The sequence below is a fragment of the Thermobia domestica genome, chromosome 6 (genome assembly GCF_964235325.1).
Source record: "Thermobia domestica chromosome 6, izTheDome1.hap1.1, whole genome shotgun sequence".
Classification (NCBI taxonomy): Eukaryota; Metazoa; Arthropoda; class Insecta; order Zygentoma; family Lepismatidae; genus Thermobia; species Thermobia domestica.
The window spans coordinates 226,856,781-226,874,075 of record NC_137459.1 but is presented as its reverse complement, the minus strand read 5'-3'; the positions used below and the strand labels follow the sequence as shown (position 1 = coordinate 226,874,075).

At 36.9% G+C, this 17,295-nt stretch overlaps 1 protein-coding gene across 2 annotated transcripts in view; it reads right to left on the bottom strand.

Annotated features, from left to right (window-relative positions):
* Positions 1 to 17,295, bottom strand: part of Apoltp (Apolipoprotein lipid transfer particle) — a 6,186,292-nt gene that overhangs the window by 3,356,190 nt on the left and 2,812,807 nt on the right. The window lies entirely within an intron of this gene.

Below are 17,295 nucleotides of genomic sequence, written 5' to 3'. Positions count from 1 at the left end.
AGTTTGAACCCAAGAAATATGGCTATAAGGAAACGTCACAAAATATGCACCATACTACATCAAAATAAAATTTTTTGTAAATTATCTTAAATTAGTGAAGGTTCAGTAAAATCAAGAAGGTTAAAATACATATATATGATTGTTTTATCCGTATGTACAGTCGAGAGATGGAGCGGGTCGGGGGGCCACGGGTCAACAGAACGTGACCCACTGCAACCCCCCACCCACCAGGACCCACTCTGTCTTAACAACGTATTACGACCCACAGACTCATTCTGCTCAGTGCATTGTAGACAGCTTCTGAACACTGGTGAATTTGTCTACTTTCAAGGCATCCTTTTTCTTTTCATTTGTTTCTATTGGCAAAAAACTTCAGGCAAATTTAAATATTGATATTTGCAACTGTAATAATAGCAATATAACTTATTTGAGACGTAGCCTGTGATTTCTTAGAGGAGCTAACTACTGGGGAAAATGTTTGAATCATGTGTAATATATGAATTATTATATAAAAAATTGAATGTAACTATGTCTGCATGATCATCATATCCAAATTGAAAAGTCAAATGAAATGATTTTTGGTATATACTTAGGCCTCAATCTCAACTAGGAAGTTATCATACATGTATCGGTTTCATTATATTACATATTCTAAGAGGGTCCAATTTTTGCGAAAATTTTAGTATCTCACAAGCCGTTCTTTATCTATCTAATCTTCTTTATCTAATATAAATAAAATAAAGAGTTTGTTTGTGTGTTTGTCTGTATGTCTGTCTGTCTGTCTGTGTGCGGCCTGGGAACCAGACGAGTGGACCGAGAGTTACCAAATTTTGGTCAGGGGTACCTTGACCTAGGCGCCAGATCAAGACGAAGCCGTTTTCTTTTCAAATTTCGAACCAGAGGGGTCTCAGTGGGGCTTTTACCGGAACCGGCTTGGGAACCAGACAAATAGACCGAGAGTTACCAAATTTTAGTTCCAAATACCTTGATCCACGCTCCAGATCAGAGTTAAACGTTTTTCTCAAAATTCGAATTAGGGGGTCTCAGAGGAGCGTTTATCGGGACATGTAAAAGTAGTAGAAAATTTCCGATATTAGTGTCGAATTCATAGCTCCCGCGGTCGCTGAAATAAATAATGAAGCTCCTTTCGCAATAAACTTCCAAATTCAGGCTATTCGGCTCCTTGCCAGGGGTCACCGCGGGGGGGGGGGGCAAAATATCGAAACATATAAAAGTAATCCAAAATGACCAATATTAGTATCAAATACATAGGTTTTGCTGTCGCTGAAATAAATTTTGACACTTCCATTAGCAATGAATTGCAAATTTAATAACAAATGTATGCGGACCGGGACTCAGCGGCAATGGCGGGGGGGGGGGAAGAAATACCGAGACATGTAAAAAATAGGCCAAAAATGTCCGATATTAGTGACAATTCCATAGTTGTTGCGCTCGCTGAAATCAATGGTGACACTTCCATTAGCGATGACTTGCAAATTCAGCTACTATTGTATGCGGGCCCCGGGTCTGCGGGTAGTGGATACCGAGACATGTTAAAATAGCCCAAAATGACCGATATTAGTGTCAAATTCAAAATATTCGCGGTCACTAAGATCAATGGTGACAATTTTATTAGCGATGACTTGCAAATTTAGCTACCATTGTATGCGGACCGAGGGTCACATGTGGGGGGGGGGGTAACCAAGATGTAAAAATAATCCAAAATGACAGATATGAGTATCAAATCCATAGCTTTCGTCGCTGAGCTCAATGGTGAAACTCCGAGCGCATTCACCCAATTCGGCTAAGGGCCGGAAGTCACGGGGGGGCGACACCGAGACACGTAAAAGTAATCCAAAATGACCGATATTAGTGTGAAATCCATAGTTTTCACGATCGCTGAAATCAATGGTGACATTTCCATTAGCGATTACTCAAAATCAGCTATCATTATATGCGGTCCGGAGTCACCGGGGGATAACGAAACATGTAAAAATAATCCAAAATGACCTATATTAGTGTCTAATCCTTAGTTTTCACGGTCGCTGAGATGAATGCTGATTCTTCCAGAGGCGTTGACTTCTAAATACAACTCCCATCAGCTGGGGACCAGAGACGTTCTTTTTAATTTTCAAACAGGGGTGTCTCAGGGCGCGTTTACAGTGATATGTAAAAGTAGTAGAAAATTACCGATATTTTATCGTTTCGTTGTTCAGTATGTTTACATAGATATTTTATCTGACCCTTGCGAAAAGTGGGTATTTCAGCTAGTTATTAATAAATGCAAGATATAAATTATTAATAATATACAGGGATTAAATTTTTTTAGCTGACGACCGAAAGGCAAGAAGAAGTGAACCGAAGTGATTGAAATTGTGAACAGAGATTGCAGACGTAAAATGGGGGTACGAGTTTCGTATTTTCATAAAGAAAAACGGTTGGGTGGTGCACGGACCCCTCCAAACCTTTGACCACGAAATATGAAAAGTGTTAATAACACTAGGTCAAATGTGTAAAGGACATGAAGAATTGCAGGGAAACTTTACGTGTTGACAATACGCAAGAAATAAATGAATACTGTTTTTTATTTTCTGCGGAAAAACGGTTTTAGAGGGCAAAAGTATCACCGAAAATTTTGAAAGTTTACGCCCGAAAGGCAAGAAGAAGTGAACCGAAGTGAATGAAATTATGCACAGATATTTTACACACAAAATAAGGGAATACGAATTTCGTATTTTCCTGGAAAAAAAGATGGTTGGGTGGGGCACGGAGTCCTCCAAACATTTCATCACGAAAACATTGTAAGCGTTAAAGGTGCCTCCCGAAATATTATAAAATACTATATATACTGTTTGTGCTTACTGTTGATCTTAAAATTTGAAAAATCAGATGGATACTCTTGTGAAACACGAAAGGTCTTATTTTACATATCCAATATCTACACACAATTACTTTCGCTTCTGTCCACTCCTTCCGCCACCAGACGCCTCGGTCCACCCAAATTTTTTTCTTTGCAGGAAAATACGACACACTTATTCCTTCATCTTACCTATACAATATTTGAGCACAGTTTCATTCACTTCGGTCCACTTGCTTTTGCCTTTTGGGCGTCAATTTTCCAAATTTTGTGTGAGGGCCTTTTCCTCTTTACCGTTTTTCCACAGAAAATAAAAAAACGCCCCCTGAAACAACTTTACCACAGAAAATAAAAATACACGTATTAGTTTATTTTATTTGTAGTATCTACCTACCAAATTTTATCAAAATCGGAGTGTTACACTTGGGAAGTGTTACTTGTCAGTCATTGTAGAATTATTTTCCTTGTTTTTCCATCAATAAGAAATTGCCTGACAAGTAAAGGGTCCAAATGGATGACTCGAGTTGCGGGATGACACTTAGTGCGACTGATAGAGGATATAGAAATATGTATATGTGCAAAGTTATAAGAGCTGAACGCCATAAGAAACGGAGGGGGGTCAAAATTGATGGGAGGAGGGCTATGCTATGTTATTGAAATACATCAAATAAACTATTGAATCATGAAAATAGTGAAAGATAGACAATGCAAACGGTGATAGTTTCTCATATTGACAGAAGAAAAATGGTCAGAGTAGATTGCGAACCTCTGGCGGCACCTTCCTATCCGCCACTTTGAAATCTGTGATAATTTTGGAAGTGGAAAGGTAGTGATGTGATATATCAGTTAGGGCCAGCATGTTCTCAAAAGTCAATTATGAACTTTAGTGATCGGTATCTGTACTTAGTTGTTAGATTTAGGATAATCATCATAGTTATTTACGAAAACCTAGGAGACTGATACTCGTATGTTGAAAATTTGGACTATCACGAAAACACATGTAAGTTGAACATGTCTAAAGCCAAGAAAACTAACCTCGAAATTTGATATCCAAGTTGTATATTATTATATTTCACTGTCGAATATCAAATTTCACTGTTAGTTTTCTTGGTTTGTAGATATGAGTTATTTTTTGTCCATAATACGACTAATAATGCTAAAAGACTCACAAATCAAATTTAGTTCGTACCTTTAGCATTTCTTACAATCAACGTTCAATTGTAGTTCTTGGCCTTTCAAAATTATGAGCCTCATAGTCTCTTTCTTTCTTACAAATATTAGTATCAATAATATAACCTATTGAAAAATTATCTTAACGGTAACCCACCGACAAACTGTAAGCAACCCCTGTAAAATTAAATGAAGTATTTCATTTTAACGAACCACGATTATGCTCTTTAGGCTAAGGGAGACAATGATTAAGGCAAGTGAATGTTGATGGAAGATATGATGGAATGAGAATCTGGGAGGAAATTAAAGTATCCCGAGAAAACCCACACACGATACGATGGTGTCCACCACAAATTTTCTTGGCTGAGGATCGAACCAGAGGCCCCACGTACCAGAAACATGTGTTTACCACTGTTTCACCGTGTCCTCCCCCAATCCCTAAGAGACGCGGGCATTCAGTTAAGAATAACTGACAAAAAAAAAACGTACTTACCATTTTCTCACAAAGGAAACTCCACGAATCCCACATTCTGACCGTTTGTACTTCTTGTATGTTGGTTTATCACAAACATTATTTAGCATATCGATACATCTGTCAGAATAATAGTGTTTCCTCCAAAGTAGGAGCAGGTGACTTAGTGATAGAGCGCTTACTTCTGGTGCGGGATGGACCTCGTTCGATCCCAGACTTAAAGTTTGTAGTGGATACCTTCGTACCCGTGAGATTTCTCGGAATTATCCTGTTTTCTCCTACATTCTTATTTCACGAATTATTTCCCAAAAATTAGCTTCCATCCATTACCTCTCTTTATTATTGGATCGGATTTCAGTTTAGCATCCCTTGGGTAGCAAAATTACATGAGATATGGAGCTACGGATTAACGTGAGATCCGAAATGAGTGCGCTCCCGCAGCGAATCGGATCCGGGTCTCCTTTGCGAAAGTCGCAGACGCTACCCAATATCCATGCGTGATCTCTCTGTCTTCATTAGCCTAGAAGGCATAACATTTAAACTTTATGGACTTCATATAATTTCAGTTCTTCCTTGATAGCCAATTCTATACTGAGACAAAGTAGATCAATCAAATGTATCCATCTTCCCGTAACTTTGACCGTGTTCTAAGATTCCTGTTAGTTGAATATCGTATTTAATTGTAGTTAACTTGCCTCGGTCAACGTTTCATAAAATATCCCCATAATTCTTCAATTTCTTTGAGGTGACCTTTGTGCTGCTCCTGTACCATATCGAGTTGTGCATTAATGGAAGCCATGGCTAAAAATAATATACATTTCCTTTCCCCCGACTTCGATCAGACATTTTGTTCTCGAGTTATCGTTGTTTTCGGCATTTTTGCGACTGGTTTTTGGCTGGTCATAGCGCGAAAAGGAAGCATTTGTGCACCCAGGTTGTCTTATCATGGTGTCAGGAATCAGCTCCCAAACGTTGTCAGTGTTGTTTTGAAACACGCTCTATATTTCTATCCTGTTTCTGATTAGCTTCTCTTTGCCAATCAATTTCCAGTATTCCCAAAACAAACCAAAAGTGAACTAAATTCACTAAATCGCCTACCCCCTATGCTTTCTTCTTGTATAGTACTTATTATATATTTATATTGTAGTTGACAGAGATTGCCAATATTGATTGAAATATCTGGTTAAAATGCTAGTAGAGGAATTCCCTTTTCAGCACAGAAATTCCCTCCTTGCATCCTACCGCAATTTTAGGCGAGATGGGATTAAGTAAGATGGGAATTCCCATCTCGCCTAAAATGATAGACATTCTTATCTTGGAGATATAAGTGGCTGATAAATCGTTAGGCAAAGTGGGATTAGGCTAGATGGGATGGAATCATCTGAAAATGTAGGGGGACCGTAGGTAGCGACATGACGTCACGCCGTACCCCATGACTACCTGTGTCCATTGTAAATGCTTAGGAAGTGGGGGTTCGCCATACCCAGTTTTTTGGAGGTGGGGATAGGGTCCCCCGCGCTCCCACGCACTTTTACCCCTGCTGCTAAGTATTAATTGTTGTGAGGACTAACGAAAAATATTATGTGATAATAATAATAATAATAATAATAATAATAATAATAATAATAATAATAATAATAATAATAATAATAATAATAATAATAATAATAATAATAAAGGATATGAATGATACAGATATTTTTTTCAACTTTTATTACAATTGTTGTGGGTTCCCATGAATCTGGTTATATTGTTTTTGTAAGGAATAAAGAGGCTTCAAAAAACAATATGATTTTTATAAAAGAAAAAAAAAACTAAGCACGAAGCACTGACAAGTGACCTTGTGTCTGTTTTTTTAAACACAATGTTACGAGGCACAGAAGCCACCTCGCCTCCGGTGTGCTTGCTTTTTAGCCTCAGGCAGCCTCAGTACTAAAATTAAAATTTTGCCTCAGGCAGACAGTACTACAATTCTCTCAATTTATGAGTAGCTATCAGTCAATCACACAGGTTCCTTGCAACGCTGAATTTTACAAGAAAGGTTTTGTCCATCGGATAGTAAGCGAACGAAGCCCATCGTACGTTGTAATCCCTTCCCCTCTTTTGCACAGTGTGTGAAATTTAACTTGTATACTGTAGTAAGTTACAGAAAAGAGAATGACATCTTTTAATGATATTTTCGACTAAGATTGACCATTATTACAATATATTCAAGATGAAAAATATTCATTTAACAGTCGTCATGCTTAGTTGTCTGCACTGAAATTCCCATAATGTGCTTTCTTTTTTTCTAATATGAGCTCCGAGCTTCTTCGTGGCTAAGTGGTTAGCGTACGCGCCTTTGGCGTGAGAGACCCGGGTTCGATTTCGGTGAGAGCTCATGTAGTTCGGATTTCACGATTAATCAGTAGGTCCCGTCTCATATAGCCTCGCTGCTGAAAGGGTCGACAAAATCAACTCAACTCATATTCAGCACCATAGGAGATATAACTCCGAGGGGAATTTTGTCCCTGGAAAACCTCCCAAAATCATCAACGGTACGAAATATGTCTGCAATGCAAGATGTCAATCATTTCCAACTCTATGCTCTGTGACCTAGTTTGCTTTTCATGTTTTCAGTAAACTAGACAGACAAAAGGAAGAATAGAGGCTTTCTTCCAGAAAATTGTGTTCGAGGGTGGGGGTCACACAGGCCCGTATCCATGGGGGGTCTAGGGGGGAGGGCTCACCCTAAATTTTTACATGAGAATGATTTATGAGCATTAAAGTAGTCAGCCATTAAGATTTTTTTCTTTTTGTTTTAGGATGATACTACATTCGACTCCTGGTGTAAGCTCAACTTTCAGTCCTGTGTCATTTGCATGTCTCGTTTCATACAGATTCGTTGTAAAACCTCTAAACATGTGCTATGACGTATGCGAACTAAAGTTTTTTTTGTAGCAATTAAGAGAAATTTCTTGCTTTAGACTCTGCCCTGTAATCCAGTTTTTCTGGAGGCGGGATAGTATGGTTGGGAACGGCCAATCAGATCCAAGTTCCGAACCCACATTAAAAAGACCTTCTTTTATAATCTTGGTGTTGTATAAGAACGAAAAACAAAAATATACTGATAGCTCCAGTAATAGGTATTATGGGAAAGAGATTTAAAAAATAGGTGGTTTTGAAATAGAGAATGGACAATACCTGAGCTTTATTAGTATTACTAGCATATGTTACCCGCCTTGCTAAGTTGAAATGAAAATTTAAAAGCACACCTCCGTATTTCATGTGTTTAGTATCCGTGAAATATGCTGTTTTCGTTTTTAATGGTATCGATTTAAACAGCATCGGAAAGATCATTGATCATCTCGGCGACCCTCAAAATCATGGATTCAACACCAATAATGGTCATTTTCGGTCATTTATATGTATATTTCCGTCTCCCCCATATTGCGGGCCATGGCACACGTTGCCCCCATCTGAAAATATCTAGATTCGACACTACTAATATATATATATAATTAAGAAACAATATTTTTGTGACTCTAAATCTCCCGAACCACCCCACCGATCTTGATCAAATTTGTAACATGGATGAGTTTTACGGCTGGGCTGGTTAAAGGCTATTCACTTTGAAGGTAGAACTTAGGGGGTGGGGGTGTAAAATAAAATAAAACTTAATAACTTCTGAACCACTCTACCGATCTTAATCAAATTTTCAACATACATGAGGCTCAGGCCTGGGATCGATTTTGTAATTTTAATTTAACGGAGCAACGTGGGGGCGGAGAAGGAGGGGAGATATATAAAAATCAATTTATATAAGACTGAAAGTGACTATTTTTGTAACTTAATAACTCTTGAACTATATCTTGAATATCCGACCGATCGCAATCAAATTTTCAAGATATATGAGGTTTGGATCTGGAAACATTTTTGTAATTTCACTTTAACGGTACATCCTAGGGAGTGGGAAGGAGGACATATAAATAGAAATTAATAAAACCTAATAACTTTTGAACCACCCAACCAATCTCCATCTAAGTTTCAACAAATATGAGGGTCGGGCCTTGGGTGTTTTTTTTATCGTTTCACTTTGACGAGCCAATGTAGGGGAGGGGGAGGGGGAGATATATGTAAAAAAATAAATATGACTGCCTTTGTGACTTCATCACTCTTGAACCACCCGGCCGATCTAAATCAAATTTTCAACATACATGAGTGTAGGGGCAGGGATTACTTTAGGCTGTTCACTTTGATAAAGCAACGTAGGGGAGGGCGAGAGGAAGAGAAATTTTAAAATGATCAAAAATGACCGATATTAGTGTTGAATCCATAGTTTTCGGGCCCGATGAGACAAACAGTGACACTTCTGATGTTGTTTCAATCCAAGTTCAGCCCTAATAGTTGGGAAGGGGGGTACAATGGAGAAGAGGGGTATAAACATTTAAAAATGATCAAAACTGAGTAATATTAGTGTCGAGTCAATAGTTTTAGGAGTAGCTGAGATTAACAGTGACAATTCTGATCCTGTGTGGCACAGCACGGGGGAGGGGGAGCTGTATATAATAATAATCAAAAATGACCAATATTAGTGCCTAATCCATAGTTTCGGGATCATTCTGATGAACTGTGACATTTTAGATCCGGTTTAAATGCAAAATCAGCTCCACCGCTTGCGGGAAGGGGAGAAAGTGATATATAAAATGATCGATAGTGGCCACTATCAGTGTCAATTTTATAGTTTTCTCGGTCGCTTAGATGAACAGTGGTACTTTCGATTCCGTTTAAATTCAAATTCAACCCCACAACTTGGGGGAGAGGGAGGAAGAGATATTTAAAAATAATGGAAAATGACCGATAATTAGTGCTGAATCCACATTTGTGGGGGGTCGCTGAATTGGACAGTGACACTTTCGATGCCTTGCCCCGCAACATGAGGGAGGAGCAAATATACATATAAATGACCGAAAATGACCATTATTGGTGTCGAATCCATGATTTTTGGGGTCGCTGAGATGATCAATCATCTTTCCGATGCATTTTAAATCGATGCCATTAAAAAAGAAAACAGCATATTTCACGGGTACTAAACACATGAAATACGGAGTTGTGCTTTTAAATTTTCATTTCAACTTAGCAAAGCGGGTAATATATGCTAGTAATACTAATAAAGCTCAGGTATTGTCCTTTCTCTATTTCAAAACCACCTATTTTTTAAATCTCTTTCCCATAATACCTATTACTGGAGCTATCAGTATATTTTTGTGTTTCGTTCTTATACAACACCAAGATTATAAAGGAAGGTCTTTTTAATGTGGGTTCGGAACTTGGATCTGATTGGCCGTTCCCAACCATACTATCCCGCCTCCAGAAAAACTGGATTACAGGGCAGAGTCTAAAGCAAGAAATTTCTCTTAATTGCTACAAAAACAACTTTAGTTCGCATACGTCATAGCACATGTTTAGAGGTTTTACAACGAATCTGTATGAAACGAGACATGCAAATGATACAGGACTGAAAGTTGAGCTTACACCAGGAGTCGAATGTAGTATCATCCTAAAACAAAAAGAAAAAATCTTAATGGCTGACTACTTTAATGCTCTTAAATCATTCTCATGTAAAAATTTAGGGTGAGCCCTCCCCCTAGACTCCCCATGGATACGGGCCTGTGTGACCCCCACCCTCGAACACAATTTTCTGGAAGAAAGCCTCTATTCTTCCTTTTGTCTGTCTAGTTTACTGAAAACATGAAAAGCAAACTAGGTCACAGAGCATAGAGTTGGAAATGATTGACATCTTGCATTGCAGACATATTTCGTACCGTTGATGATTTTGGGAGGTTTTCCAGGGACAAAATTCCCCTCGGAGTTATATCTCCTATGGTGCTGAATATGAGTTGGGTTGATTTTGTCGACCCTTTCAGCAGCGAGGCTATATGAGACGGGACCTACTGATTAATCGTGAAATCCGAACTACATGAGCTCTCACCGAAATCGAACCCGGGTCTCTCACGCCAAGGCGCGTACGCTAACCACTTAGCCACGAATAAGCTCGGAGCTCATATTAGAAAAAAGAAAGCACATTATGGGAATTTCAGTGCAGACAACTAAGTACGACGACTGTTAAATGAATATTTTTCATCTTGAATATATTGTAATAATCGTCAATCGTATCAATAATGTCATTTTAAAAAATAGCATTCTCTTTTCTGTAACTTACTACAGTATACAAGTTAAATTTCACAAACTGTGCAAAAGAGGGGAAGGGATTACAACGTACGATGGGCTTCGCTTCCTACCCGATGAACAAAACCTTTCTTGTAAAATTCAGCGTTGCAAAGAACCTGTGTGACTGACTGATAGCTACATATAAATTGACAGAATGAAAGTCTTAATTTTAGTACTGAAGCTATTTGAGGCCAAAAAGGAAGCACACCGCAGGCGTGGTGGCTTCTGTGCCTCGTAACATTGTGTTTTTAAAAAAACAGACAAGGTCAGTTTGAGTTTGTAATACAACTGATAAGGCTCTTTTTTCTTTTATACAAATCATATTGTTGTTTGAAGCCTCTTTATTCCTTACAAAAACAATATAACCAGATTCACGGAACAGACAGCAATTGTAATAAAACTTAAAAAAAAATATATTTATCATTCAGATCCTTTATTATTATTATTATTATTATTATTATTATTATTATTATTATTATTATTATTATTATTATTATTATTATCACATAATATTTTTCGTTAGTCGTCACAGCAATTAATACCTAGCAGCAGGGGTAAAAGTGCGTGGGAGCGCGGGGGACCCTATCCCCACCTCCAAAAAACTGGGTATGGCGAACCCCCACTTCCTAAGCTTTTCAATGGACACAGATAGGCATGGGGTACGGGGTGACGTCATGCCGCTACCTACCGTCCCCCTACATTTTCAGATGATTCCATCCCATCTAGCCTAATCCCACTTAGCCTAACGATTTATCAGCCACTTATATATCCAAGATAAGAATGTCTATCATTTTAGGCGAGATGGGAATTCCCATCTTACTTAATCCCATCTCGCCTAAAATTGCGGTAGGATGCAAGGAGGGAATTTCTGTACTGAAAAGGGAATTCCTCTACTAGCATTTTAACCAGATATTTCAATCAATATTGGCAATCTCTGTCAACTACAATATAAATATATAATAGGTACTATACAAGAAGAAAGCATAGGGGGTAGGCGATTTAGTGAATTTAGTTCACTTTTGGTTTGTTTTGGGAATTCTGGAAATTGATTGGCAAAGAGAAGCTAATCAGAAACAGGATAGAAATATAGAGCGTGTTTCAAAACAACACTGACAACGTTTGGGAGCTGATCCCTGACACCATGATAAGACAACCTGGGTGTACAAATGCTTCCTTTTCGCGCTATGACCAGCCAAAAACCAGTCGCAAAAATGCCGAAAACAGCGATACCTCGAGAACAAAATGTCTGATCGAAGTCGGGGGAAAGGAAATGTATATTATTTTTAGCCATGGCTTCCATTAATGCACAACTCGATATGGTACAGGAGCAGCACAAAGGTCACTTCAAAGAAATTGAAGAATTATGGGGATATTTTATGAAACGTTGACCGAGGCAAGTTAACTACAATTAAATACGATATTCAACCAACAGGAATCTTAGAACACGGTCAAAGTTACAAGAACATCAGTAGTAAAAAATGGATCGATCTGGGCCAGCGTTTAACAACTCACAAGCCACTGGGAAAATGACCACCGTGCACCGTGTGCCCACGGTCTTTTACGACCTTCATTTTAGGGGTTGAATTTATTCTCTTTTATGACCACTTTTTAGGGGGTTTATTCGTTCTCTTTTACGAGCACATTTTAGGGGGTGAACTCATTCCCTTTTATGAGCATATTTTCCAACCCCTATGAACAAACAGCAGAACATCAGACTACGTAACATAACGAACATACAGAAGAGCAAATTGAACTCGTTCCCTTTTATGAACACTTTTTCAGGGGTGTACTCGTTCCCTTTTATGAGCATATTTTCCAACCCCTATTCTGAACATAGCACAAATTACAAACACATAGAAGAGCAGATAACACATAACACTACGTAACACACAGCAGAACAGATAACACATAAGAGTACGTAACATAAGAAGGGTGAACTCGTTCCCTTTTTCAACCCCTATTTTGAACATTTTAACATAGCAGAAATGACATAAGCATGTCCTCAAACTACTGACCATCGTAAACAAAGGTCAATTTCGAAAACGAAACAACATATCGAGGTGCTGTTTACACATTTAGCAATTGGTCATCAGGTACTACAAGTTCCAAAATAATGACCATCGAGGTCAAAGGTCAAAATACTTAAAACCTAATATCTCGAAAACGAAGCAACATATTGAGATGCTGTTTCCACATTTAGTAATTGGTCATCAGGTACTACAAGTTCCAAAATAATGATCGTCGAGGTCAAAGGTCAACATACTTAAAACCTAATAACTCGAAAATGGATCCACATATTGAGGTGCTGTTTCCACATTTAGTAATTGGTCATCAACCACTGCAAGTTTCAAAAATAATGACCATCGAGGTCAAAGGTCAGCATACTTAAAACCTAATAACTCGAAAACGGATCCACATATTGAGATGGTGTTTCCATATCTAGTAATTGGTCATCAGGTACTACATGTTCCAGAATAATGACCATCGAGGTCAAAGGTCAGCATACTTAAAGCCTAATAGCTCAAAAACGAAGCAACATATTGAGGTGGTGTTTCCACATTTAGTAATAGTTCATCAATCACTGCAAGTTCCAAAATAATGATCATCGAGGTCAAAGGTCAACATACTTAAAACCTAATAACACGAAAACTGAGCCACATATTGAGGTGCTGTTTCCACATTTAGTAATTGTTCATCAACCACTGCAAGTTTCAAAAATAATGACCATCGAGGTCAAAGGTCAACATACTTAAAACCTAATATCTCGAAAACGGATCCACATATTGAGATGGTGTTTCCAAATCTAGTAATTGGTCATCAGGTACTACATGTTCCAGAATAATGACCATCGAGGTCAAAGGTCAGCATACTTAAAGCCTAATAGCTCGAAAACGAAGCAACATATTGAGGTGGTGTTTCCACATTTAGTAATAGTTCATCAATCACTGCAAGTTCCAAAATAATGACCATCGAGAGCTTGTAAACGGAGCAACGGATAAATTTTGTACAAAGCAGAAAAAGTGAAGGAGGAATAAATTTGAGTGGCCTATTCAATTTTGTACCAAGGAGAAATGTCATTTTAACTAGCTGAGAACTATATGTCTTCTTGTACTAATTAAACAAACGAAGGAATATTGTACCAATGAGAAATGTCATTTTTTCTAGGCCATGTTCTAATATTTAAACAAACGAAGGGGTGAATTTGAGTGACCTATTCAATTTTGCACCAACGAGAAATAATTGCGTATTTTAAACAAACAATCGAATAAATTTAACCGGCTCAGAAGTTCAATACTATTTTGTACTCTTGAGTGAGCTTTCCAATTTTGTAGCAAGAAGGACCATTTTTTAAACTAACTCAGAATTTCATTTCATTTTGTAATACTCAAATTTGGATGGAGTGTTTAGTTTTGTACGAACTAGAAACATTTGATTGGATTATTTCCTTATGTACCAACTGGAAAAAGTGAAGGGCCATTATTCAAATAAACGAAGGAATACCAACTAGAAAAAAAAAGAAGTGAAGTATGAATAAAATTTAGGTGGACTATTTTCTTTTGTACCAACTGGAAAAGAGAAGAAGAGCTACTTTAACTAGCTCATTATGTACTGTTTAAAGAAACGAAAATTGACTCAGAATTTATGTAAGAATAATTTCGATGTTCTACTTTTTATACCAACGAGAAAAAAATGAACTAGCTGAATATTTAAATATACGAAAAAATAAATTTAAGTGACCTATTCAATTTTGTACCAATGAGAAATGGCATTTTTAACTGGTTCAGAATTTTACTACTCAAATAAACAATGGAATATTGTACCATTTTGGAGTATTCAAATAAACAAAGGAATTATAACTTGTGTAAACTTCAACAAACAAACGGAAAAAGCAAAAAAGGATCATTTTATCTAGTATAATAAACGAAGGCATAAATATGAGTGAGCTATTTAATTTTGTAGCTGAGTATTTTAACGAAAGAACAAAATTGTAGTAACCAGAAAAAACCGAAGAAGACACACTTTAACTAACTGAGAATTTCTGTACCTTTTTGTACTATTTAAACAAGCGATGGGATAAATTTGAGTGGCCTGTTTTTTTGTACTAACCAGAAAAATCGAAGAAGGTACCTTCTGTACTAGCCCAATGAACGAAAGAACAATTTTGGGTGTTCTACTTTTTTGTACCAAACAAAGAAGAACCATTTTGTACTACTCAGATCTTTATACCATTTTGTGCCATTTAAAGAAATGAATATATACATACGGATGTTCTATTTCCTTTTGTACCAACGAGAACCATTTTTAACAGGCTTAGATTTTTATGCCTTTTTGTAATATTTGTACTAAACAAAGGAATAAATTTGTAATAACCACAAAAAGCGAAATCTCATTTCCAGGCCATGTTTTACTATTTAAACAAACGAAGAAAGCGAACATGAACTCAGAATTTTATATCATTTTGTAATACTCAAATTTGTATGGATTATTTAGTTTTGTACCATGCAGAAAAAAGGAAACAAAGGTATAAATTTGCACTGATCAGAAAAGCTAAGACATTTATTGAGGTGTCCTATTTCCTTTTGTACCAACGAGAACCATTTTTAACTGGCTTAGAATTTTATGCCTTTTTGTAAAATTTATATCGAATCGAAAAAAGCAAGGAAATACCATTTTTAAATAGCTCAGCATGTTATAACTTTTTGTGTTTTTGGTCTACCCAATTTCTTGACCATATTGTACTATTTAAACAAACTAAGGAATAAATTGGTGTGACCTATTCACTTTTGTTACAAGCAGAAAAAGGAAAGAATAAATCAGTTTTGTACTAAGCAGAAAAAAGCGAAGGTAAAATTTAAATAGCTCAGTATTTATAACGAAGGAATAAATTTGGGTGTTCTACAGAAGAAAACGGGGAAGGGCCATTTTATTTAATTTTGTAGTACTCAAAATATACAAAGATATAAATTTGTGTGACCCATTCAGTTTTGTGCTAAGCAGAAAATATGTTGTTTTTTGTGCTCTACAAATAAACAGAGGAAAAGCAAAGAGAGACCATTTCATGTGTCTTTTGTAACGAAGAAACAATCCTGCTGCGAGTAGATCAATATGGCATTATTGCGACTTTCATTTTCGATTACATACGGATTAAGCCACTATGGCAAAAAATACTACTCTCTCCTTATGCTTTAGAAACCCGCTAGTAGGGCGTCGATTCAGTAATCCATATTGGAGTATACCTTTTATGCAACAAAACAAGCTTCTTAGCCCCACTCCAGAAATTAGAAAACAAATTCTTTCTTCTACAATCTTCGGCAGCAAGATTCGATTCTCTCGATCTTCTGCTTTATCCTGCAACTTCAATAAGCATCTGTAAATATTCTTTGATGTGTAAAATTGGATCCACTCATCAGTATAGTGGTTAAAGATAATTGCTTCACATCTCGTAATACCCTGTAAACGCTTGTCTGAACAATGAAGAAAATCAATTAGATAGTTGTCATCCACGGAATCATCGTTATTACAAATAGTGTGAATAGGCATGTTTTTCCACCCCAAAATTAAAATAGAAGTTCTGAAATTTTTCTATTGGCACATCCTAGTACTTCTTAGTTATATCTCCCAAATACTGTACATCTCTTGCCCATTTAATTTAGCCTTAAATCTGAGAAATTGGTTCGTATAAATGTGTTCGCAGAATGGCGGTGTAATTGTTATCTTTACCTAATAACTCTCTTAGAGATCATTATTGCTGGTAGACTACAATACATCTTTAAAACCTACTCTCATTCGAAAAATAAACTGCACTATTACAGACTATTATAAGTGCAGTATCGAAGTCTACTTCAACTAAGCATAAGGAGAAAGTAGAATTTTTGCCATAATGGATTATTCTGTATGTATAGCTTTATTGTGAGGAAAAACATTTGTTATTCTTTTTCACCAAGTTTCCAAATACCGCGAGGTCCAACAGATAGGTATCAGGAGATACCGCAAAAAGGCCAGTTTTACCACATTGTGTAAAGCAACCAAGTAAATCTGCAGTCTGGATACTTGGCCTGAACTCGCACACATGATTCCAAAACTTTAATAACTCATCCAAAGTGTCCTGCGTTCCCCCATAGCGAAAGAAGCGATAATATCTATCCATCAAATAATTCTCTACCACATCGCTATAGTGTGCATAATGCTCAACAAAACATGGCTGTATACCATTATGTAACCGAAAATATCTAATTGTAGACCATTACGTTGTACCACAGGGAAATGAAAAAAACAGTAACTCACACAACCAAGTATGTGTTAAAGTTTTTAGTCGTTAATACAAAAGTAAAGAAGCCTTAGTACAAAACTAAATATTCTACACCTTCTCGGTGGTACTAAATAGTACAAAACACTTAAATTGATACAATGGTACAAAACTAAATATTCCTTCACTTTTCGCAGCTGGTACAAAAAAAATATTCCATTCAAATTTTTTGCCCGGTACAAAACTAAATTCCTTCGTTTATTTGAGTAGTGCATTTCCATACATTTGTTTAAACAGCACACGATAATATAATAAAATGACATATCTTGTTCGCACATA